This window comes from Anthonomus grandis, chromosome 14 (genome assembly GCF_022605725.1).
Source record: "Anthonomus grandis grandis chromosome 14, icAntGran1.3, whole genome shotgun sequence".
NCBI classification, from domain to species: domain Eukaryota; kingdom Metazoa; phylum Arthropoda; class Insecta; order Coleoptera; family Curculionidae; genus Anthonomus; species Anthonomus grandis.
The window spans coordinates 12,542,341-12,570,128 of NC_065559.1; the positions used below are offsets into that span (position 1 = coordinate 12,542,341).

General features: G+C 31.5%; 1 protein-coding gene and 1 long non-coding RNA gene across 31 annotated transcripts in view; one reads left to right on the plus strand and one right to left on the minus strand.

The window, feature by feature from the left end:
* Nucleotides 1-27,788, plus strand: part of LOC126744584 (protein turtle) — a 735,337-nt gene that overhangs the window by 521,019 nt on the left and 186,530 nt on the right. The window lies entirely within an intron of this gene.
* LOC126744598 (uncharacterized) lies at nt 20,931-21,991 on the minus strand. Its single transcript, XR_007663243.1, has 3 exons — nt 21,788-21,991; nt 21,625-21,722; nt 20,931-21,564 (listed from the first exon to the last, which is right to left on the minus strand). It is a non-coding gene; the product is annotated as an uncharacterized LOC126744598 (long non-coding RNA).

Here is a 27,788-nt window from a genome sequence, read left to right on the forward strand (position 1 = left end):
TCGCGTATCTTTGGTGGGACGACGGCCTTACTCGTATTCATATTCTTAGCGACGTCACCAGTATCATGCATCTTGGTCTTAAACATGCCTGTCTCAGCGAGCCGCCGATGAACCGCAATAAACTTTTTGTATCTAGGATGCTGTTGTTCGGGATAATGTTCATGATACAACCGCGATGCTGCTCGTGCATTGCAGTCTGTTGCTTCGTATGCCAAATGTATATCCGCCAATTCTTAATTGGTAAAGTTTTTCATTAGCAATAAATGTTTAAAAATTGAAAGCTATAAATTTTGAAACATGACATTGAGAATTGACATTGATTAGCGTTGATTTTAAACAATTGTTGTTATGGTATCATGTACAAAAAGTAAAAATAAATGCAGCAGGTCCTATTTAGGTAATTAATGTTTTTTATAAATTTTAACGCGTCTTAGGGCCGTAGTGGCGTAGTGACGCATTTTCGGACATGGGTTCCTATACTCAAATAGATTCTTCTGTTGCACTGAACAACCCCCAGAAGTTTGATCCCATAGATCTAAAACACCCTGTATAATTCCATATATATTAAACTTGTCTTGTCTAAACAATCTAATAGTAGAAAAGCAAATTTTCATATTGCACAATTTTTTTAAAACACTTATATTATAATTCTTTAACTAACACTTTTATTAGATATGTTTATACATCGTTATCTGTATATCTGTCTCTCTCTATCTCTACTAGTGTTTTAGTTCTATATCGCATGTGCATGTATTTATGGTGTTGGCATTAATCGGTATAACTAAATTTTAATTAAATAATATAACGAGTAGGTATAGTCGAATAATAGAAGATTAAATAAAAGCTCTTTAAAATTACAAATGAATATTCATCATGCGCAAGCTAATTTCCTATGCAATTCCAATTAAAATTCAATTCGTATTAAAAAAGTATAATTGACTTCTCTAAAAACCTTTAAACCATTTATTTTCCAAAAAGCAAATTACTTTTAAATAATAATTACTCGTTTTTCAAATTGTATCCATATAAATTGACCCATTACTTTAGTTAAAAATTGACAACGATATTTCGAAAATCTCTGTGAAAAGTATTACATTGAGAACATTGCCAAATTGTCATCATTTCAAGCTCAAATAAACTCTTTATTACTTCATTGTCAGCTTGATTAATCCTAATTTCAAAATAGGAAAATATATTTATATATTCAAAGCCGCTGTCGATCTATTTGATTAGTTACAGCCTGAATTACTTGTAGCTTTCGCATTTAGGAAATATATGCAAATTAAGCATTGTTGCTGCATGCGATTATTTTATGGTTCAATGCTTGGGCTTGCGTTTATCATGCTTTAATGGTTTGTTCAGATCCATCAATAAAATGACTTTAATTCAATTACATTGTTATTTAATTCAAATTGCTATCTCAATTTGCAGGTTGGGGGAGTATTGCAGAGGCGAAAGGTAGTATTATTGTGTATAGAGTTGGTCTGGTAATATCGTTTTTTGCTTTCTTTTATGTAATAATTTATACAGATATATGTGTATTGAAATTAGTTTACGGTTAAATTTAATTTAGGTTATTTTAAAATAAAACTCATAGGAGAAGAAGCGTTCATAGTAGATGAGGTTTTTGGAAGCCAGGCAACTGACTACTACTGATTAAATTTGCCATAATGTTTTCGATACTGTAGTTTACAAGTAAGGAATACATTGTGTGAATAAAATGTTCAGCACGTGTGAGTTAATGCAATACAACACGTCAAAATTCCCATAAATTGCTCAGCCAAGTATAACGCTGTAATTAAAATAGTTTCTCATGTCGCACATGTGACTACTGAAATTTTAAAATAACAGGTTAATTGCACACATGGTAAAAGTCAATCCAGTAAGGGAGCACAAGAAGTTTTACAACAATAAAAGAAAACAAAATTCACATCACTCATGTAAGTTGTAATTTAGAATTGTGAACGCCTTTACTCTTTTAGTACTAATATCATGCCAATATGATTTGAAACTAAGTTCAATTAAAAGCAATAAAGTAGGACTTACAACTTGGATAACCCAATATCGAAGTAATATTTTTAGTGGGTTAAGATATCTAAGGTGAAAGGAAAAGCGATATAAGATAAAATTATTTGTGGTAGTGACAGCATAAATTTGCAATTCGTCATTTATAGGTATCTAGTAATGAGGGTTTTTGTGACCTCAGTAAATGTATTAAAGAGCAAAGTATGCAGTATTGGGGTGCAGTTTTAATATATTCGAATTATAGGTCTGCTCACAAAACACAGGTTGTTAATAATATCATACTACTATAGTGACTAAATGTAAAACATAAACTTTTTAATTTTTTTTTGTGTATTGAGAATTTTAGACTACGCGATACATTTTATTTTTGTTTGTACTTTTAATATTTTTTAAGTACATTAACATTAACTTAACATAAATAAACCATTTGTGAGTAGAATGAGTGTGAATTTTACAATGAGTATGAATGAGTATGAATTTTACAATCTTAACATGTAAAATTCATAAACCTGCAATTCTAAGCACAACAAATTAGGTACAAATAGTACAACTATGCATTATAAATTCTTTTTTTACGCAGAAATTTGCTACTACCTGCAAAATCCTGTTTCTTCTTATACTTTATATAGACAGATGAAGAATGTGAGACTTTAAAAAACTTAGTATTTATTTCTTACTTAAGCGGAGGAATGAATTAGTTTATAATAATTGTCAAAATCATTTCAATTATATATTGCCATACACATTTATTCAATTTAAAAACTTTCCTAACAACGTAGCAATTTAAACTAGAAGTTATACTTTTTCACTGGTATTCCTTGCCGTATAATTTCATGCTCAAAAAGTAATTTCTTCCCATTGTAAAATTTTAGTAATATTTTTATTTGCTGCAGCAACGTTGCAACTGAGTTTATAGCACGGGGAACCTGAAAAGCGGAAAACATTTCGCGTTAACCTAAATAAATATTTTAATCCTCTGACGTTGTAGGAAAGAACATACGGTCCTATAAAATAGAAGAATATCCTCAGAACAGTGGCGAATCGTCAATATCTGAGCGATATACCCAGAATGCACTCTGGGGAAAATTGCACATTTATCTTAAGGTTTTGAAACCTTAAAGAGATTGGTTGAATTTCAGCTCTCGTAGTGTTTTATAAATGTGGATTAAGTAACATTGATTATTTCCAGGGTAAAATACGAAATATTGCTAGAATACTGATGTAGATTAAATGAATTGATTTTGAAACATCATTTAGAAGAATTTTAGTTAATTGTATTTCAGTAACTACAATTATAATAATATTAAAATTAAATGGCAACTCAGCAACTAGGTGACTGAATACGCATATGCAAAATGTTACAATTATAATTTTCCAACTATACTAATCAACAATAAATTCTAAATGTCATTTTTACTATTGTCAAATAAAAATACAATTATAAATAAGAAACTCAAATTAACAAATCATATTTAAAATTACTCATAAAAGACTACAACTACATCAAATTTTACTTTCTCATTTAAATATTTTTATTCTTTTTGAATTTCTAATTTCCACTGATAAAATATTACAAATCTTTGGTCCCAAACAATTCAAATATCTTAGTTTAGCATTTTTATTACTTCTTAATAGTATATTGTGATTTTCGGTTTTATTTCTAGTTTTATATGTGCAAAGTTCCTCATTTTTATAAACAAAGATCGTGACCTACAAAACTCAACAATGACCTCACATCGAAAACTTACTTCTCCTGTCTGGTTTCATATGCAGAGTGTTAATTAATTGAGAACCGATATTACAAGAAGTGGATGATTTAAAAAAAATATATCAACAAAATATATTCTAGACCTCTTAGTTTTCGAGCTACAGGGTGTTAAAGTTTTAAGACAAAATATGTTTTTTTAATTATAAAAAAGATAATATATACAGATATTTTTATGAAATTTGGTACACACTTTTCGATCACTAAGGAACAGTTTCTGACGTAATAGATATTTTAAAATAAATTTTATATTACTTATTAAATTTTATTTATAATAAATTTTACCAGTGACGTCCGTATGGGGTACCATCGACGTTCGTATGAACTACATATTTTTGGAAGGAAAAAATTATACGCCACTGCTCATTTTTTTCGCGCAAAAAATAAATACCTCAAATAATTTACAGCAATTATTGTTGAAAATATCTTCCACCAACAAGTATATATACAGGGTGTCCCGAAATTATATCGCAATATTTTACTAGCCGCACCTTTGTCTAAAAATAAGACAAAAAGTCCATATACAGTATGGTTCAAAAGTGCATCGTTTTTATATTACAGGGTGTTTTATGAATCATGTTAAAGATGGTTTTTTGTTAATATGTCCGGAACGCCTAGCTGTAATCTTTTGAAATTTTCAACATTTACTATTGGTTTTATTGAAAACTGATATTGCAACCAGTTTTGCCAAAATGTATGACAGGGTCGTGTAAAATAAGTGGTCGGTAAAATTTAAATTGTTAAAACTTTTTTTTTAGCAACTCCGTGATAATTTTGGTATCAGAATTGAAAAGAACAAACATTTTTACATAAAAAAGGTGCTCTTGTCTAATTTCGATAGGAGCTTCCGTTTTCGAAAAAATTAGATGTAAATGTTTTGCAAAGAGAACGTGTAAGTTATTTTGATAACAGTTAATAAAATTAAAAAGCATCTTAAAAATCCGTTGGGGATAAACATGACCTAAGACTATGACAAATATAATATTTAAGATCAAAAATTGTTTTTCGAGTTCAATTGTTTTTTTTTTAAATGTAATTGAATAGATAAAAAAAAGAAACAATTAATTTATTACGTAAAAAAAAACATAAAAACACCAAACAAAAAAGCACAAATTATAATAAATGTTCAAAGTGGTTTCCATTTTGCTGAAGACACAATCTTGCCCTACGCGTTATTGCGCGAGTAGCCCTTAAAACAAAAAATGGATTTCTCTTTATTTCATTAACAGCCCAATTAATCCTTTGCATCAATTGTTCACGGGTATTTATCTCCACGGCATATACCAACTCATTTAAATGTCCCCATAAATAATAATCTAACGAAGTTAGATCTGGAGATTGAGGAGGCCAATTTGTAGGACCACCTCGACCAATCCAATATTCAGAAAAATGGTTATTTATCCACTCACGCACATTGCGACCAAAATGAGCAAGCGCTCCGTCTTGTTGAAAAATCATGTTTTGGCGTAAGATAAGAGGAACTTCTTCCAGAAGCTCTACAAGATTATTTTCCAGCATAAGATATTTCTCCGAAGTTAGCCGATTGGGTAATTCTATCGGGCCAATAAGTTGATGGAAAATCGTCTGGCTCTAAATCTTGGACCCGCTGGTAATGAAACGGATGTAACCCTTGGGATCTTCATTCTTCCAATCTAATAAAAATTAAATTACTATCGTAACAATAAGTAATTTTTTTAATTACTTAATATAGAGCGAGGGATATGTGTGGCTCTTGACACATTTCTTATTGCATAAATGTCGTTGAGTGTTTATAAAAACTTGACGATCTGGAACATGTCTTAGGGCAAATCTTCGGCGATACTCACGGACAGCCGCTAAAGAACTGCCATTACACAAACCATAAACAAAATGCATGTCAGCTAACTCTTGATTTGTAAATCTATCCATAATTATTGAAAAATAAATCACAAAAAAGAACTAATTTACTTTGCCAAAGCAAATTTAAAAAATGTCAACACAACGTTAAACAAAATTTAACAAATATGTAATTTCGGGACACCCTGTATACATTCACTTTTTTTCGCATAGACTGACGCACATTATTAGAAATTAATAGGGTATTCGTTATAGTTTAAAAGGATATTGTTAGACGATTTTGTAACTCTTCTTCAGATTGAATCGGCACCGCATACACTAAGCTTTTTAGATGCCCCCAGAAAAGAAATCTAAACTATTAAGGTCGGGAGACCTAGGCGGCCATGACTGTTCCTCCGCGCCCTATATATCTATTGTGATATTAGCGATTTAAAAATGTACGCGGCGTAAGTATTGGCGACAAATTTTCTTTAAAAAAGTGTAAATAGGGTTGTCCATTAAGTCTTGTTGGAAGAAAAAATGCGCCAGCGATCCATGCGATCAGATGATTATCAATAATGCCAGCCCAAACATTTAATGAGAACTGCACATGATGATTAGATTCAACAATTGCATGAAGGATTTCATCCACCCATAAATGATTATTATGGAAATTCCTTATCGAGTCTCGACGAAGATTAGCCTCATCTGAATCTGCCTGTCAAATAGGGGATTTTCCACCAACTTTTGAAGAAACCACCTACAGAAATTAATTCGCAATGAGAAATCTCTAGGGAGTAATGCTTGCACTCTTTGAATGTGATACGGGTATAACAAATTTCCGATGAGAATTTTGCAAAAAAGTTCATGTGAAACATTAAAGGTTGGCGCCATTTTCCTAGTACTAGTTTTGCTTCTAGATTCTCCTCAATTTCATGTGAAATTCCTTCTTCAAGTTCCGGTATTCTTGAATATTCCGGTCTCGTAAATAAACGCCATGAATCCTAGAAAACGTTCTTAGATCAGATTGTACGCGATTTGGATAACGTTTTTAGTATATCCGCCTGGCTTTATCTGCATTTCCTTCTACAACCCCATAGGTAAAATGTATTTCAGCTAATTTACTGTTTGTAAAATTTACCATTTTTTAAATCAGACACATTATTATACTCTCTTCAATCAAATAATAATGATTACTATTTAAAAAAATTAAATCAGTGTTAAACTGTTCCTTAGTGATCAAAAAAGGTATACCAAATTTCACACAAATATCTGCAATATTACCTTTTGTATGATTAAAAAAAAAAAAATTTCCTAAAACTTTAACACGCTGTATAGATAATAATAATAATAATAATAATAATAATAATAATAATAATAATAATAAGACGTTTATTAGCCACCAATACAAAAAAAAGCATAATTACAGAAGGTAATATGATTATGTAGCAATGGAACATGGAATTGAATATTAGAATATTAAACAAAGAGAGCATATTAAAAACAATAGGTTATATAAAGAATTTAGTTAACACAAGTAAGGCAACTAAAAAGCCATGCATTCAGACTTCCAGAAAAGAAGGAAGCAACTTCCTGGATTCTGTTAAGGCTTATAATAGAAGAAGTGAGAGAAAAAAATTTTTTCTAGACAATTCTTATAGACAAACTAAAAAAAAAACAAATAGGTAGGCATATACTTATGAGAGGAAAAAGCAGTAGGGGGAAAAATGGATGAAACGGAATGAAAGAATTGTTCTTTTTTCTTCTTTTTTTTTTTAAACAGTTAATTTTTGAATAATAAATGTTAATAGAATATTTTACGTTGCATTCAGTTAGTTAGCATGTGCGTAGTATTTTAATAAAGAAAGGCATTCAAGAAAAATTAAGTTTGATTTAAAAGAAGAAGCTTGGTTTTTAATTTAAAAGTTTTTTTAGTGACAGTCAAATTAATTATTTTGAACTTATTAATCGAATTTGGTACGACATAAGAAAAGGATCGCTTAAAGAGTTCTTTGCTATGGCTAGGAATTGTTAAAAGATTTTTACGTCTTATATCAAGATTATGCACATCAGTACGATAGGTAAGCTTTTCAAGTAAATAAGGCGGAGTTTTTGATTGAAGAATTTTGTAAGAAAAACATAAAATATGTAATATTCGTCTATTGTGCATATTTAGCCAACCTGCTTCTTTTAATTTATAAGAAATATGTTGCCGTCTTCTTATACCAAATATAAGTCTTAAGCAAGAGTTTTGAAGTTTTTGAATTCTACCTGAGTCGGAGTTATCGGACTTGGTCCATAAATTGTGTCGCAAAAATTTAACGGTGATAGTACTAAAGCATCACAGAGCAGTTTTTTGATACTTGAGCTTAAAAAATGTCTTTGACGATATATTGTTTTTAAGGCAGAATATCCATTTTTTAGTTTAAGGGTAACATGTTCTTTGAATCTAAGTTTATAGTCCATTACTAGTCCAAGATTTTTTGCAGAGTTTTTTAAACTTATTATATTGCTATTAAGGTGTACATTTAAATTATTTAAAATATTAGTTCGATGATTGTCACTACAAAAAAGAATTGCTGCTGATTTAGTGGGGTTAATCTTTAGAAGTAATTTTTGAGTTTCTATATTTAAGATATTTAAATCCTCATTTATATATTGATTAGCTTGGACAACATTAGTGTGATGAAATGAATAAAATAGCTGGGTGTCATCTGCATAGCAATGGTGCTTACAGTGTAAATTTTTTTTTGTAATTTGTGAAGTATAAAGAGTATAAAACAAAGGACCAAGAATGCTACCTTGGGGTACCTCAGAGGTAACATCCAGTGCATTTGATTTATTGTTATTAAGCACTACTCTTTGTTTTCGATTAAACAAGAAAGAAGACACCAATGCCAACGCAGACTCAGCAAAACCCATATATTCTAATATAGCCAGTAATATTCTATGATTTACCATGTCAAAGGCTTTAGAAAAATCTAAGAGAATCAACACCGTAGCTTTATTTTTATCAAGTTCCTTAAAAATATCATCAGTCACTTTAGATAAAGCGGTTGCACAACTATACCCCTTACGAAACCCAGACTGGTATTTAGGAATTAAATTATTTACATTTAAATATTGAACTATTTGATACTCCATAACTTTTTCTAATATTTTTGATAGTATAGGAAGTACAGATATTGAGCGAACATCATTAAATTCAACAGGATTTTTTATTTTGGGCAAAGGAATAACATTGGCTTCTTCCCATTGATCGGGAAAGCAGTTTTGTTCTAAACATTCGTTTATAATATGAGTGAGTGGTTTAATTATGGCAGGACAACAAAGCAAAATCAGGGTAATGTTTAATTGACCAACGCCAAATGCTTTAGATTTAATAGATTTTAAGTAATTTATTATTATATTTTGTGTCACCAAATTAAATTTAAATTCAGCCAAATAATTTAACCTATGTTTTTTAAAATACCCAACAAATTCTTCGTCAGGGTTATTATTGTTTTTGTTAATATTAGAAAAAAAATATTAAGTTTATTTACATCTTGCATAAGAGGAGGAAGTTGTATATTTGATTTATTAGAAATATTTAGTTTATTAAGTTCTTGCTATGTTTTTTTGTTATTACATACTCTAAATCTGTGAGCCAGGTATGCCTTTTTTTCCGCCCTAATTGAACCAGCTGCAAGATTTCTGTACTGCTTATAATTTTCCCAATCCTCGCGACTTTTGGTGTTTCTAAATTTACGTAAAGCCGAGTTGCGAAGTCTTTGTATAAATCTAATATTAGGAGTAATCCAGGGGCAATATGGTCTAGTTTTACCCTTTACGTTTTTTATAGGAGCATGTAAATTAATTAATTCTAATAAAGATTGAGTAAAAAAAAAACTTTATTATTTAAATCGGCCATATTGTACATATTATGCCAGGGAATCGATTCAATATCAGACTGAAATAAACAAGTGTTGATATTTTGTAAATTTCTATAAGTGAAATTATAAATTTGAGGCTTAGGTATATCAAAGTTTATGTTGCAGTAAATTAGCATATGATCCGATATTTCAATATCCCTCATTCCACAATTCTCCACCGACTCTAAATTTGAGAAAAGTAAATCAATTAAAGACATAGTGGTATTGGATATTCTGGTAGGGTCAGTTATAAGCTGTTGCAAACCATATAATTCAGTAATTTCGCTTAATGATACCTTAAAATTCAAATCTAAAAAATTTATATTAAAGTCACCCAAAAGTAAAATAGACTCATAGTTAACATAAAAGTCGGTCATAATATTTTCAAGACGGGAATAGAATAGATGTATGTCGCTCTTGGGAGGACGATATATATTACCAATTAAAACTTTTTGATTATTTACTTTTAATTCGATCCAGACATGCTCAAGATAATCGCATGTTTCCTTAAGAACTTCACGATAGTCGATACATGATTTTACATAAACAGCTATACCACCTCTCCTGCTTAATCGATCTTGCCGTATGAGACTATAATCTTGCAATTCTATGACTTCGTTGGTAACCCCTGTATGTAACCATGTCTCTGAAACCCCAATCAAATCATATTGATAACTATCTACATGTACTTGAAAAATATTAAAATTATTTAAGATGGACCTTGCGTTAATGTGTGCACATGAAAACATTATTTTAAGGCAAAATAGAAAATTTTTTGTTAAACAATTAAGGTAAGTAAGTACAGGAAAAGGAGAAAAAAAAGGGAAAAAGGGTTAAAATAGGGAGTATATGCTCACAAAAAAAAGAGAAAAAAAACAAAATTAAACCTAACAACTATCTATAATTATATACACATACATACATATACATATATTTTTCCCTTTTAATGAACACCGAGTTAAGTAAATTAAACACTTATTTACTTTATTTTTATCGTGTTTGTACTATCCTACTCAATACAAAGAAACTTTAAGCAAAACAGAAAATTATAGTACCTATAAATACGTTAAAAAATAAATCATTTGCATTTAATTATTTAACATTTTCATTTTTTTGGCTTTATCGTTATTATATGCATATATATTTAGTAATCATTAGCGTAGAAATATCATTAAACAATATTAGTACCTAGCTTTCAATCATGAATATTATCTACAACTTATTGTTTACAAAATATTGCAATTCAGAAAAAAAAACAAAGCAAAAAGCCTTTAATTTAATTTTATATCAACTAGGCATGCAGAGAAATTTTTAAATTTTTATTATAATAATAGTATGCAAAAGCCAGTCGATCTTTAAATATAAGTTTAGTTTAGAGAATAAGAACGTCTGTATTTATTTTTTAGGAAGATATAAATAAACATTTTCATTATAATAGTAAAATACTTGCACAACCTAATGACCAATATATTAACGTATTTAATTAGAGAATTCATTAGAGTACCTGTTTTATGTGAAATCCAGTGGTTACCAGCTGTCATTTTTTCCATTGAACTAACCAACACTAGTTTCGCGATAATTATTCACCTACGATTAAGTCATCAGAGAGCTTGTTCATCACGAATTAATTTCCGCACATCACCTGTTTGCACATATACTAAGCCGTTATAAGTCCACGATTCGGAACTAAATGCCTCTCGTGCCTTTTTTAATAATTGTCAGTTTGTTGATGTTAATAGTTCTGTGATTAGAATACGCGAGCCTTTAAGTTGTTTTTTGGCTGAAAACACACGATCTCGCATCCAACGGCAAACAAACTGGACCACTAGGGGGCGGGGCTTTTGGTTCTGATGTTTTATGTTTTTCCCCATACGGTAGCAGTGGGATAAGTCAGATTTATTTATTTTTACAGAAAGTTTGTCATTAAATAAAGTCGCAACTATATTAAATGGATCAGAGGAAGACTCCTCTAACCCGTGTAGGACTAACGAGTTAAGGTTTTGATTTACTTCCACTTGGGAAGTTTTTTTTTGTAGGTTGACGACGCTTAATTTTATCTCCCTTACCTCCTGGGAAAGCTGCCGTAAGGAGAGTGTCATATTTTCTTGGAAAGAATTCAGTTTATTTAAAAAACTGCTGTTTTCTTCACCATTCATAAGATTTTGCGGAGATTGTTTGTAGTTCGTAAACTCTGTGCGCAAAAGGTTAAAACCATCGGCAAATTGTTTTGACAGTTCCTCCACACGTGCACTGACTGATTTTAAATTAAGGTTTTGCCCTTTATTTGACATTTTTCTTCTTATCCTTCACTTTACAGGGCTTATAGAGGCACTAAATAACTGCACTGTGATAGAAGAAACTAAATTTTTGACCACTGGATTACAAAATTTAATAACAAAGGTAGGAGCACAAACAACTAATGCTTACTACTCAAGCGCCATCTCGTATCCCTAGATAGTAATATCTTTTTGCGAACACCAGATTGAGAATCATTGATGCCAATCTTAAAACTTGTTGGTCCATTTTAAACCAAATATTAAAATTTAAGTTTCTTCAATCATTTTACTTTAGTCTTTAACTTGTATGGCATCGAAAGGTAAACGATTCGCCATAGTGATTGAAAACGCAATATAACTTGCTTGTTCTTTTACATGCGAATAGCTTTCAAAGATATTTATATAATACCCTTAACCCCATTCTCTTAGAAGAACATTCAAGGAAAGAGCTGGAGCACCTTACAAAAATGCCTTCGCTAACTCTAAAAAAAAGCCCAATACATCTTTGATTATTAGAACACGTGTTTGATTACCAATAAATACTACCCATGATTTTAAGAAGTTTAATTTTTATAAATGATTTAAAGACACCTCATAAAGGTCTTGTAATTCTTGATTAATTTCAGCTAATTTAAACTCACTTGGTAAAAATGAATAATTGAATTGCATATTGTCAGCATAAAAATAGTGGACACAATGCTATAATTGAAGATAACTTTTAGACATGGAAATTATAAAAAAAAGTCTCAAAATGCTATCCTTTATTAAATATATAAAGTTATTTATTGATTATAAAATCTATTCACATAGAATAAATAAAGCTTAAAAGAGTTTGGTTTTAAAAGGCTAGATTAAAATTGAAAAATAAAGAAAAGAATAATATAATAAAATAATAAAATAGGTTTTATACTATATATAGTAATAAATAAAATAATATAAATTCTGTTGTAGCCACTATCGAGCAATCTAGTAAATATTTATACTTTTATGTAAACTTTTTTAAATATTCACTGAGGTCGACCCGAAGCAATTTTTTACACCACATTCAGTTTTCTCTTGACGTCAACTTGATAACGCAGTCCACTCGGAATATCTGCAAAATGTTCTGTCAGCCGAATCCAAACTTATGACATTACAAATCAAAATGTGTCTATCTTTGCGTATAGATGGCCGAGTTAAAAAGCTTGATGTGGGAAAATAGTGTGAAAATTTTGCTGATGTAAAATATTACGTTATATGGTTTATATATTGGAACTGGACAACATGATTTTATTTTTGAATTGTTTCGAATTTTTTAAAAGCATCTTTATTTATTTTTTCAAATGAATAAAATGTGCGTTTATGTCAATTAGCTTAAATTTTTAAAGAAGTTTAATTATTACTCAACAAACATTGGGTAAATTAAAGACATTTTTAAGTCTCCTCTATTACTATATAGATTGTTATGTTGTTATTTTTTTTTAAGAAAGAAAGTGAAAAATAAAGGTAACAAATGAATAAATTATTTTTTTTCATTACAGATTTAAAAAAAACAGTACTAAAAATATAACAAAACTAAGCTTTAATTTATTTCAATGAATAAAATTGCCTGAAATAGTATAATTACACACAACCAAAGGTAAACGGAATCACTTCAAATTTTATAGTAATTTCAACTCCTAAAAAAATATTAATTAAAATGCTGTTAATTGCTTATAAATTGTTTTATTTAATGACAAAAAAACTACAAATACGACGTAAATAAACAAAAGCAAACTTCAAAAACAAATAAAATATATATTTTTGGGTTGGACAAAAAAAATTCAAGAAAATAGAAAAATTCAAAAAGGGGAAAAAGCAAGGTAAAGGTGTTGCCTCCTCTAACTTCTATGCAGGCTTCAATATGTACTGGTATGCTTTTAATTATATCTATCTATCAACACTCTCCTGGGGTTAATTTTTCTTATTCTTCCAATACGACTGAAATAAGTTGTTGGGAGTTTCTACGATTTTCTGTCGAGTTCTTATTTGTCTTTTGACTTAATCCTTTAATTTTTTAATGGAATTTAAGTCTGGTAAACATGTAGGCCAATTTAAAATGGTAAGTCCTTCGGTGTCAAGATAATCTCGAGCCCCTCTGCTGGTATGAAAAGGTGCATTATCTTGTATAAAAATTAAATTATCTCCAAAGTCTGACTACTCGTTCACACATACACCAAATCCACATACCTTTGACCCGTCAATCGCTGCTGAAGTGATATCAACAATATTATTGTTTCCATCAAACCATTACAACTGTTTTATACTTTGAAATGGATTTTGCAACCTGAAGTCTAGCTGGTCTTCCTGGAGCTCTGAGAATCCGAACTTGACGATTATCTGACTTAAGGCTAACTCTAATCTCATCCGAAAAAAGAACATTTTTCCAATTTTCAAAAGTCCTATTTTAGTGTTAAACACACCAATTTAACCGGTCTATTTTAATTTGCCCAGATAGCTCAAGTACCTGTAGCTGACTCCCACTATATAGACCTTGCGCACGAAGCTTTCTTCGTATGGTTTCAATGGAAACACTCACACCAGTAGCTTCAAGAAATTGGCGTTTTAGCTCTGGATTCGAATCACTACGATTTCTGTTAGCAATTTGACATACAAGACGTTCCTGTTGTTCGGTTGTGACTCTTTGGCAACTTTAACTAGGCCTAATCTTCCTAAGATTCCTAGTTCTAAATATCTGTTAGAGGTTTTTGAAACTGCTCCTTGGGTCACACCTACTACTGCGGCTACTTATCTTTCCGACATGCATTGTTCAACGAAAGCAATTATTTTTCCCCCGTTGCATATCTGCTAGTCCTGCATAACGCATTGTTAACTTTATTTAGATAAAAATAAACTTACTGAAGTAAAACGATTTACTATACTAACCACCAAACAAGATAATTGTAGAAATATGCGAAATATTTGTAGAAATATGCATAATATTTTTAACTTACTTTGGAGGTATTTCCCAGGGGGTGGCGAAATTCTATAAACCTTTTAACATCTCAATCGCTTTTAAAACTTCTAATTCCGTAAAAAGAAATCTGGTTAAACCATTGAATAAGCCAGATCCGCTTTCGAAATCAGGAGTTTATAGTTTGCATTGTGCCGATTGCCCTACGATTTATGTGGGACAGCCCGGGAGGAAAATTTCAACAAGGGTACAAGAACATCTAGGTCTGGTGAACAAGTTTAGAGCCACCGATACTCTCGAGACCAAGTCAGCGTTTGCCAATCATTTATTGTGAACAGGCCATAATTTTTCCTATCCCAATAATGTAGCATTGGTTCATGACTGCCAGAAGGGCAAAAAGCCAGTGGCGAAGCGTACGAGTAGACAAGGTAGACACTGTCTACCCAAAATTATCCAGTTATTTGTCATTAATTTATCACGTAATTATTTCATGTAATTGTTAAATTAAAATTTAAAAAAATAACACAGAACGTAGTCGCTATCCTTACTATTATTATATAGTATCTAAACATTTTTAATCCGAAGGCGCGCCCCGCCTGCCGCACCGATTAAGATAAAAATACAGGGCTGACACCCAATTAATGTATACGAGCCCCAGGAAGACACATTGATATTTGTCTTCCGAAATTTGGAGCATATCGAACCAAATACGCATCAAGCAGGCTACAGAGGTCCGGCCGCATTCAGCCTATTAGGTATGCAAAATTTACTCGCGGGGAAGACATTCGAGCTTTTGTCTATCGAAGTCGACCAGCTATTTTATTATGCTGTTGAGGGTTATTGTTTATGGACACGCTTGATCTGGTCGGCCGCAATACATCTTCAGTTTTGTCTGCATTTGGTGGGGGCGCGTGCTATAGTAATTTAATAATTAGTATTTTTATTTTTTGGTGTATAGAAAAGGTTTTTTTAGTGGTTATTAATATTGAATACACATTTTTTTCTAATTAAGGATTTTTGTTGTTTGTCTACCCGAAAAAAAAGTTCACGCTTCGCCACTGCAAAAAGCTGGCTCTTCTAGAAAAGCTAGAGATTACAAGAGCAAAGACGAGTCCAGTTTTGACTTGCGTTAACGACGTGTTCAATTTTGAGCCGGGACTCATTTTTAATAACATCTTGTAGTCCCCTCCTTTTTTTTTCAAGCCATCGCATGAACGGTGTGGCCTAGCGGTCAACGCAGCAAACGGTAACAGTCTTGCTGTGAGGTTGTAGGTCCAAATCTCGATACTTCCTTTTTACTTTTTTATTATTTTCTTGTATTCAAGTTCTATCTTATTGTTTTTTTTTATATATTTGTGACATCAGTTTTTTAAACTTATATTTTACCGTTCAGTGTGTGTATATATTTGACCCATTTATGCTTATTTATGCCAAATTTATGTTTACTATATCTGCAACATTTTTTGGCTAAATATAGAGTGATTCCATATAAGTTTGATTATTTAAGACATAAATGAAATACAAGAATAGATATTTGTTGTAAACTATTCATCTAGTTTTGTTAAGTTTTCTTTTCAATTCAGACTTGTTCGAAAAGTTTATCTTTTTAGTTCCAAATACTAATTTATTATGAGAATATCTGTTTAATAGCACCTCGGTTTAAAAAAAAGTAAAAACTAAATCATATTATTTATTTGAATAGTTCTTTAGATTCAGTAACCTAAGTTTGTGAAGCATGACTTTTAGATGACTAAAGTATAATTAAAAACTGTAACGAAATGCATATGATACAATAAGTTTAGAAGTTCAGCGTTTGTTACTTTCCGTTGAGAATTAAAGTTAAGGATCCACAAGATCATATACGAATAGGCTTCCTTATTTTACCTTGTAAGCAGGAAAAGTTAAACCCAACTATACCTACTTTTTAGATTTTAAATTAGCTTTTCTGATCATGCATCATATTTTCCAAGAAATGTCACTTGTAAACTAGATGCTTTACAATTTTACCAAAACTGCTGATGATGACTGATGATTCAAATGGTATTCTAGTGGCAATATATAAAATCAGTCAAATAAATTAAGAATCATAACTATGGTTAAAGAAATGTCATGTATTTCTTATAAATACGGTTTGATGATCCTAAATTTTCAATAAATAATTAAACTAAGAAGGCTTTTTATGTGATATTGATCCACATAGCAAAGAACACTTTAACATAGGGTTAGAAAACCATAAATGTGAATTAGGAGATCAGGCTAGCTTTAATATTAGAATAAGTTCTCAGTTGACCTAAATATTCTTTAGATATCAATTAAGTTTTTATAGTTTTAGTTTCAGCCAAAAGGTATTGTATCAAAATAAAAGTAAAATTTAGTTACATTAAGATGTATCCCAAGCTCAAGAAAGATTGTTGAGCTTAATAATATTTGGGTTATTTAGGTAAATTTCGTCAGGATCTAAGTTACCCAAATACGGGGAGGCAAAGGGTTGGTGGCACTTTGATTCCTGTTCGTAAATGTTTTAAAGCCAGGTTATTACAGACCCGTGATTCAACCCTGGAACACATCTTTTTGCTTGTATCATGCAGTGAAAAGAATATAATTTTTGGTGGTGTCTACTTCCCTCCTGCTTCTCCTCATCCATGGATCTTGTGAGTATTCATACTAGTTGTGATATTCTATTGTGTGGTGATTTTAATCTGCCACATGCGGTATGGAGGAAGTCTGTGAACGAACTGCATGTTGAGACGGCTGAGTCTATATCATCTGCAAATGTGCTATGTAGTTGTTGTATCTATCTTAAGCAGGTTGCCAAATTTGCTTGGTACATTTCTTGATCTGTTTTTCTTAAGTTTGTCAAATGTCGAAGTCATGTATGTTACTGAAAATTTATCACCGGCATCAAACCACCATCCTGCTTATGAAATAAGTATTCCTATTAATTGTGATTTAAATTTTAAGTATGATGTTCATTATTATGATTTTGTAAACTGTGATTTTGTTGCCATTAATAATTATCTTGCTAGCATGAATTGGGATACTGCTTTTAATGAGAAAGATATTAATAAATGCAGTGATATTTTTTACAATGCTCTCTATTTTGTTATTGAGATGTTTGTTCCAATTAAACATTTTAAATCATCTTTAGTAGAAAATTACAGAATCTTGTTATTCAAAAAAAGATTGCTCACACAAAATTCAAAAATAGTAAGGATCCCATGGATTATGTTAATTTTAAGTAGGCATAATTCTCCTCGTCTAAATCTGCCAAGGTTGCATCGATGGGCGGGCCTATATTTGGCACACATCATTTACTCCATCTGTTCGGTAATCCGACTATAACTACTCGGACCGGCCAGCATACAACTTTGGATCCTTTCTTGTTACATGATATTCTGTTGAGATAAAATTCAGGTGGTTTCTCTTTGTCTTCCTGATTTTATGCTGTTTGTCCCGAGACTTACGTTCCTTTAAAGTTTGTTTTTTCTGGACAAAGGGATGCCCGATTGACGTACCGGAGTTATTCTGTTCCACCTTGGTTGCCGTTGTGGTCTTTTTGTGTAACCCTAGAAAAGAAGATCTAGTCAGGTGCTAGCTTCCTGATCCAGAAAGATCCTGAAAACTACAGAGGGTAGGGGTTTGGTTCACTCTCCCTGATAGAACTTCTTTAAAAAAAATCTTAAAAAGTTCCTACCCACTACCGTTTTTATAGAATAGGATATTTAAAAGAATTATATAGTTATTTGTTTTATATCTTATTATTCACTTTTATCTTTTACAATAGGCAAAATCGGCGTGGAAATTATTCTCAAATAAAAAAAAGTTATACAGAACTAGGGAGGTCCTTTTTTTTATAGAATTCTTTGCGCAATATAACATTTTTGACAATTTCATTTACGCGGATCCTAAACCTCGGACACAAATCTAGCTCTCCTTCAAAATTATTACATTCTTCGGCCAACTTTATGCCTACATCATTCATATTAGAGCGGGTATTTTATGATGCCTAATCTCGATTTATTCTGAAATAATAGCTGATTTGTAGCGATTGATATTTAAATTATATTTATTGAACATTTAAATACTGCCTACAAGAATTGGTTTATTTTAGGTTCCATATCTGTATTTTTTAGAGACACTAGTATAGATTGGGAATTAATGAATTTCGCAGACAACATACTTCATTTCTAGAGTTACATCAATCGTTAAATCAGTAAAATTAACTCATTTTTTCTGACTAATATGAGTTAACTAAGCTGACTAGAAATTAAAGAATAAAAGAAAGATGATCGAATAATTTATGTTTCTTTTAGTTTTATAAATATAAAATAAAGAAACATTGCATTTTAAAAAAAAAAATAATTTTGGCAACATTGACTGGCAACACTACAGGTACTCTGGCAACGCGGTGCTGTTTTCAAATAACGCTGCACGTTATGCAAAATGAAAAGGCTGAATTTGGAGCATCGTTATGCTATTATTTTATGTTAAGCTTAGAGAATCGAGTTACCGTTTGAAAAGCCAAAATAGCTTTATAAGAAATATTTTCTATCTCACACTCAAGTTTTTCATTAGCAATAATCTTGAAAATGAACAAGGCTTAGAGTTCTTTAACCTTGAAAACTGACGAAAACATCGAACGTGTGAACACTCTTGTGATATCACACCGCTGACTAACATAAAATAATAAGAGTGAGTGAAAATCAAATTTGGATAGACTTACTATACCTACCTATATTAAAATTTTGCTGAACATCTACAAATGCCAAAGATCTATGCCAACAAGGTGCCGAAAATCTCCACTATGGACCAGAAGTATTCAGAGAATAGTTGTAGCCAATTTCTCTTCCTAAGTAATAATAATAAGACTTTTATTAATCACCAGAAAAACAAAAAATTACAATTCTGTTATAAACCAAATGCATATCACATATTGAATAGTTCGTTCTTTACAAAGAGCACATTTAATGTGTATTGAAACAATTAAAAAATATCAATAGAACTTAAATTTTATACAAATACAAATAAAATTCCAGAAGGTGACTAATAGGCCATGTTTTCAGACTTCCAGGGAACAACCCCTGCGAGATTCCCTGATTTCTGTTGAGGCCTTATATAAATTTAATAATTATAAATTATAAATGACACTTATAAATAATAAACAAAAGCATTTTCCCAGTTAAAGAAAAAAAGAAGAAAGTTAATACAACACGAATAAAAAGCATACTAATGGGATAAGGAGAGAATAGGAAAAGGAACTGGAATTGGACAAGGAAAAGGTTGGCACATATAAATAATTCGATTTTATAATTTAAAAATAAAAATAAAAAACAATTTTTTATTATAAATACTTAAGTGAGTAATTTGTTATTGATTTATTAGAATTAGTTTAGTTTTCATTTTAAGTAAGAAAACGATCTCTTAAAAAATTCTTTATTATGTGAAGGAATAGTTAATAATTGTTTTCTTCTAATATTCAAGTTGTGCACGTCAGTCCGATATCTAACTTTTCGATGTAAATATGAAGGAATCCTTGACTTAAGAATTTTGAAAAAGAAGCAAATAAGATGCAACACTCTACGATTGTACATATTAAACCACCCCGCAACCTTTAGCTTATGTGAAATATGTTCTCTCCTTCTTATGCCATATACAAACCTAAGACAGGAATTCTGAAGTTTTTGTATTCTATATGAGTCAGAAGAATCAAGGCAAGGGCCATAGATGGTGTCACAAAAATTTAATTGGGATAGTACCAATGTTTCACAAAGCATGTTTCTTATAGGCAAATTTAGGTAATCTCTTTGCGAAAAAATCATTTTTAGTGCGAAGTAGATTATTAACTACACATAAGCACGGCAGCTATTCGTCAGGTGAGCAGAGTAGTGTGTGGGTGATCCCCTGGTCCACTACTGGTTTACACTTACACTTACTGGTTTCCGCCTTGGACGCCACTTGATTTATTAAAAGTTTAATTTACAAACCATTGGTGTTATTTATAATCAGGAAAATCAAGAAAACTTAATTATTTCATAAACAAATTTCTTTTCAGTCAGGTGTCGTTCCCAAGTAAAACAAGTCGGGTTTCCCAAAACCATACCATGTATTTACCACAATAAAGTTATAATAAATAGTAAATTCTATTGCATTATAGAGTAACAATGAAATTAAACAATAAAACACTCCAAAACTTTTCCCATCGAAGTTACAGTTCTATGTGCGCTAAGTAATTAATAAATAGTTAGAAATAATTATTCTTTTAGAACCTGGGAAAATTCATGAACTTTCGGCGCAGGGGAACAAGTATCAAGTATTTATATACCACTAATTATTATGATAAAATAAACCGCAAACACAGGACTATATTTACATAAGTGAGGATATAATATTATTATTCTGTTTAACCTGGATACATCTACACTTGAATTAAACTATAAAACTCTTATAAAAGTGAAAAGTTTTTAACTGTTTAGGAAACTGGTAAATTGTTATACTATTAAACCAATAGACAATATTTTGGAGTTTTCCTTATTTAATTTTCCTTTTAGAATGTGAAAATAGCAATAAATATAACTATAATAAAATTAGAACGGACTTGCCAGTATTATTCCTCGTTCGGTCATATACCTCTCGACACAATTGGGAATCGACGGCGAGGTGTTGAGGATGCTATCAGTTGAGGGTTGAGGTGTTGATATATAGCAGCTTTCTTCATCAGGTTACTTATAGCCTACCTTGGTCAATCAGCTAAGAAGGACATGAAGAAACTGAGAAAAATCCATAGAACTTAGGAGACACTTAGGGGACATTTAGAGAACTGTAGAGAACATTTGGAGAACCCTAATTAAGAAACAAAGGGGTAAGGATTAAAAAGGAAATAACGGCAAATGAATAACTTACCCCTAAAAATTGGTTTTCTAACTAAATTTAATTCTGTGGCAAAATATCAGCATGGACAAGGCAGAACATAATAGGGCCGCAATAAATAAATGGATAATCTTTAAATAAAGGAGAAATTGAACTTTAAATCAGATTCTATGAAAATGAACCATGTGCTACTTACATGATGTCAAAATTCCAGAGGAACACACAAAGAATTCACGTTACCGTAAAATAATTCCAGCAAATAAAACAGACTTAAGTAAGCTACAAGTAAGTTTAATCATTCACAAATCCCGAAAGGAAAACTTTATTACTTGGTTTGACCGTTTTTTAAAATTTTACTTTCCCTTTTTTAAGAGGTAGATCAAAAGGGACGACTATCAGATCCTCCAGTCGAGGTGTAATAAGAACGGTCTTTCGGGAAATTACGGCAAAGAAGACTTTGGTCACCTATGTTGTCAATACAGATATTGAATTGCACACAAATTCGGAAGAAGGATCAAATCAAATAGTAATCCGGAAAGCACAGGGAATTAATTTGATTAAACATACAAAATCCAACACCAATTCCATAATAGGAGCTCTTAGTGGAATCAGTACCGATTCATGATTTAATAATTAGTAGGTAATATTAATATTTTGTCAACAATTCAAAACAATAACCGGGTACTGATTTGTTATTTTCAGCAGTACCCGGGTACCTAGCATAGATCAAGGTTGACCTTCCTGAAGCAAAATTTGCGAGAGTGTCTAACGTCTATAAAGTGACTATTACCAAATATTAAACCGGTTTTATTCATACTTATTTTTATAAATTAGACCAATAAAGCTAAACACACTTGTAGTATGATTACTGTAAACAAAATATCTTTAAATAAAGAGAGTAACCAGATTAAATCATTTAATGTATACTACTTAAATTAATTAAAAGTGATTGAATTTATGCAACCCACTAGACATGAACTTGAAACTCAACATTTCAAGGTGGCATGGTGCGAATGCCCTGTTGCCGATATTTAAAAATAAAGTCTAAACCTCATACAATAATATTAAATGGATAATTTACATAAATTTATACAAACCAAAACTTGTAGTATTTTTAAGAATATCCTATAAGAACAAAAAAATGCTACATAGTGATTCGTGTCAAATCAGACATTCCAGTCAAATGGATGCTTGATCATGACAGTGCTCCGTGTCATACTATCCGCCATAGAATTTTTGACTTTAAAAATAATTTTTGTGGTCCCCATCTCCCCTATTTATCTGACATCAATTCCTATAACTTTTTTTTAAATTGAAAAATGCCCTGAAAAAACATCCAAAAGTGTAGAACATGCTGAAGACCATACCGGCTAAAGACTTCTAGCACTGCAATCAACAGTGGAAAAATCATCTTCATCGGTGTGTAGTTGCCCAGGAGACTTACTTTCAAAGGGATGATATTATTGTTTCAGAGAGATAAAAATTTTTTTATTTCTTTGAGAAAAACTCGGCTTCATTATTTTCTGCTACACCTCTTAATTTCCATTCCATTATATTCTCTTAATTTTCATTCAAAGCCCATTAATTAGATCTTCTCATTATTAGCATTGTCGATCGATGCTTAATAAAGCTGACTCAAAAAATGATCTGACACTTGTTAAATATGTATATTATTTTAAAACCGAACCAAAATAGGACTATCGAACGGTGAAACATCATACATCGAAAACAAGGGCCTTAATTAAGCAAGCCATTATAAAATTAATGGATGAGGAGCCGCATTGAAGTGAAATTTTTAATAGAGTACTTTAGTTGAGCCCGGATATTTCAAAATATAGAAGGTTCGGTCGGAAACTTTTAATGAAAATTAAAAGTTGGGATTTTTAATTCTATTTATGGTTTACCAAACGACCGACGTCGTCGTTATAGGGCTGGCGGCAAAGGTACTTTATAACATTATCGCTTCATTTATTTGTTAGGTAATTAATTATTCTTTGTTAAAAAGGTCTAAAGAATGTTCTTCTTTCACATACATCTTATTTAGTTTATCATCGTATTTATACAGTGTGGCCCATCGTAAACGTACCGCAAGGCATTGCAGGGTGGGAAAAAACTTTTAAGGAAAATCCAAGAATACGTGAAGTTTGTTTTTCAGGGGGACAACTTTTGACATAAAAACCATTTCAAAAAACCAAACCCCCTAAGCGGGGGTGATATCCCCTAATTTTTTTTTAAATAGTACGTAGGGTCAAGTGGTACCTCTTTAAAAGGGCCTTGTCATTCCCTATACAACGCTGCTTAATTTTAAAAAATCGAGTCACTTGTTCAAGAAATATGGGCTCTTGAAAGTTAAACAATAATGTGTGACGAAGAATGCAAAAAGCGATTTAATGCTTACCATGTTAACCAAGTAAATGCTCGAAGTGCTGTCCGCCAACATTCATACAGTGATATAATTATCTTCAAAACATTTGCGGTGTCACTTCGTGACATACGTTAATAATTCTTCTTCGCAATTCTTCTAATGTAGCAGGTGGAGTTTTGAAACCTATGGATTTTATGTGTCCCCACAAGAAAAAATCTAGAAAATTTAAGTCGGGTGACCGAGGTGGCCCCTCAAATGCGCCTGTTCGTCCTATCCAGCGTCCTGGTCATTTAAATAGTTGCATACATTTAGTGAGAAATGTGGAGGAGCTCCGTCTTGTTGGAAAATCAATTTCTGTTCATTGTATGCGGGGTCCTCCTCTATGATATTTGTTAGAGCTGGGTCGATGGCATTTTGTACCAAATCTCACTACATATCGCCTATTACCATGTTTTTTTAGGTTCTTTAAAGGATTAGTTAAAATAATTGGTAATTCTTAAAAGAGATGATGAGACGAAGAAAAATGCCTTAGCCTTAAATCAATTTAACACCGGTAGCGATCACAGGTTAATAAGAGCAAAAATTAAATTCAATCCTAAATCAGAACGCAAGGAGATAATCAAAAATCAAAGGTTTTTCGTGGAGGAAACAATTCAAAAAAAACATTTAAAAATACCAACCCACATGGACATAAACAACTAAAATTAGAACGGATATTAAAACAGCCCTGAAAAGGACATGTTCCGAACTGGCCTCCCAATGTGTAACTAATATTACCAAAAATAAAAATATTAATTACCTACCTACAAAATCTCAAAGAGAAATTCAAGATTTAAGATTATTGATTAAAAAATCCTACTAAGAAAGACATTGAAGCAACAAACAGGTCCAAGTTGTGGTTACAAAGAGTATTAAATAAGTTACACATATAATAAATCAGCGACCTTCTAAAAATGTGATTTATTGCTCTATTATACTGAAATGTTCGAGAGTTTCTAGAGTTTAATCTGGGAACAACAAAGAAAATTTGATTTAACAATGAGCTACAGTCGATTTTATAATTAAATAAAGTATAAAAAGACCACGGCCGCTACCACACGGCGGTCGGCTAAGGCTTACGTGTTAAGACGTGCAAGCATTGTATCTTGACATGTTCCTCTTGCTGGATAAACACCATCGGTCTTGTACATTAAATATTTTAAAAATCTTCGCTGAATTGACTCAATTTTATCAATCTCCACCTGATATACTGAATGCCATATAATTGAAGGGTACTCAAGCTTGGAGCGAACAAATGGGCAATATAAGAACTGCACCACCCTAACTTCATCAAGTTGTGACAATTTCTAATTATAAAACCCAGAGATCTGGATGCTGGTATAACTGTATTATAGATATGATTTTTAAAGTTGAAATTTTGGTCAAAAGTAACACCCAAATCTTTAATTTAAAGACACCTAGTCAAAGGAAAATTTTGTATATCATAACTATGCTGAATAAAATTTTTGTTTCTACAAAGAGTTACCTGAAAATACTTTGACATATTAAGAAAAAGTCTGTTATTCCGATACCAGTCATATATATTATTTAGTTCAGATTGAAGCAGTTGGCAATCAGATATGGTTTTTATTTTTCTATAAATTTTAAAACAGTCTGCAAAAAGCAGTTTAAGACATAAAATAGTCAGTGCAAGGTCATTGATAAACAACAAAAAAAGAAGCGGTCCCAAGTTTGCACCCTGTGGGACACCAGATCTCACGATGTATTGATTGGAGCAAAAACCGTCGATTTCGACAAACTGCATTCGGTCTAGAAGGTACGAAGAAAATAATTTTAATACATTTTAAGAGCAACCCAGATAATAAAGTTTTATTAATAAAATAGTGATATCTACTTGATCGAAAACCTTCTGAAAATCCATGTACAGAACATCCACTTGACTTCTGTTGTTTAGGGCTTGACATATGTATTCGGAAAGACAACATAAATTAGTGATACATGATTTTCGTTCCATAAAACCATGTTGATCGGGCGATATTAGTGTACTTACTTGTGCATGTAATTGTTTGTGTATACAAATTTTAAAAAGCTTAGAAAAATTGAATAGAATTGAAATCGGTCTATAGTTTTAAGTTCTGACTTGTCGCCCTTTTTAAAAACTGGAATAACTCGCGCGATCTTCCAACAAGACGGAAACGAACCTGTTTGAATGAATAAGTTAAAAATATGAGCTAATGGTTTCGCTAAAGGTGTAACACAGTCTTTAACTAAAAAGCTTGGAATCGAATCGGTACCACATGTTAATCTGTTTTTGAGTTTTTTGGATGCTTCGATTATATCGGACTCTTGAACAGGATTAATTAAGACTATGTTTTGATTATGCAGTAAAGTATGAGGAACAAAGTTGCTTGCATCTGAATCAATGAAAACGCTCTGGAAGAAATTAGAAAAAGCCTCGACTATTGACTTGGGATCCGAGAATTCATTAGTGCCATCTTTTACCACACCTGGTATTCTAAAGTCGCCCTTCTTTATCTCTATGTATGTCCAAAACTGAGACCTGTCAGCGTGGATATTATTTTGTAATTGACGTAAATAATTTAGAAATGTACTATCAAGTAGTGTTTTAAGAGTCTAGCATTTCGAAATATTTCATAGTAATAGATAATTTTGTGTTTTTTATATTTTTTGTAAGCTAATTCTTTATTTTCAATTAAGCGAATGATCTCAGAAGTGTACCAAGGGAGATATCTTCGTTTCCGATTTATTTTTAATGGTACAGTGGTTTTAAAAACATTATTAATTAAGTTATACAAAATGTCACAGGCTTTGTTAACGTCTGTACATTCAAACAATTGCTTTCAGTCGATATTTAAGATTAATTCGTACAGAAGAGGAAAATTTGCCTTACGAAAGTTAAATGCCTTAGGAGCAGTTTTGCACAACCCAAAAGGAGACGATTTTTCCATAATTAAATTGTCAATATTGATAAGTAAGGGGGGGTGATAATGATCGACTCTTGATACGGATCTGCTTGTTTCAAAGATTTCGCAATCGATATTTGAAATTACCAAGTCCAATGTACGCCCCATAATATTTTTTACAATGTTTAATTGTTTTAGGCCCAGAATATTTAAAAAAGAGTCAATCAGTGCAGCCTTGGTGTCAAATTCGTTTATACCATATAGAGGAACATTAAAGTCACCCATAATAATAAGTTTTTGATTAAGAATTTCATCATGCATGCATATTGTTTCTATAAACTGCTCAAGGTAGTCGTAGGGTAGAGAAGGCATAATATAAATTACAATAATATTTATACGATATAGATTATTAATGCTTATTCTAGACCCTACAATAACGATTAATGCGAATCGCGGAATTAAATCGGCAAAATCAATCTGGATAGCCCTAAGTTCCGATTTAGTTGCTAGCAACACACCCCCGCCCCTTCCGACGATATGAGATTCACAATCGCGGTCAGCACGTCAGACATCATAGTTAGAGGGAAAGAATTCAGAGTTAGATATATCGGCCTTTAACCACGTTTCTGTAAGTCCCATAACGTCACAAAAACCTGTGGAAACTGAATTAAAAATTTCTCACACTTAGTGTTACAACCTCTAGAGTTTTGGTAGTAAAGTACAAGACTTTTTGAAACATTTAAGCTGGAAGGGGGTAATTACTTTAGGAATTCCCAGTATATATTTAATCACAATATTACGCTCACTATTATCTTCTCTTATTTTAAGTTGTGATTTAACTTCTTTGTAATAACTTATTTGCTTAGGGGTTTTATCGTAAGAGATAGACACGTTTTTGTAATCCTGCG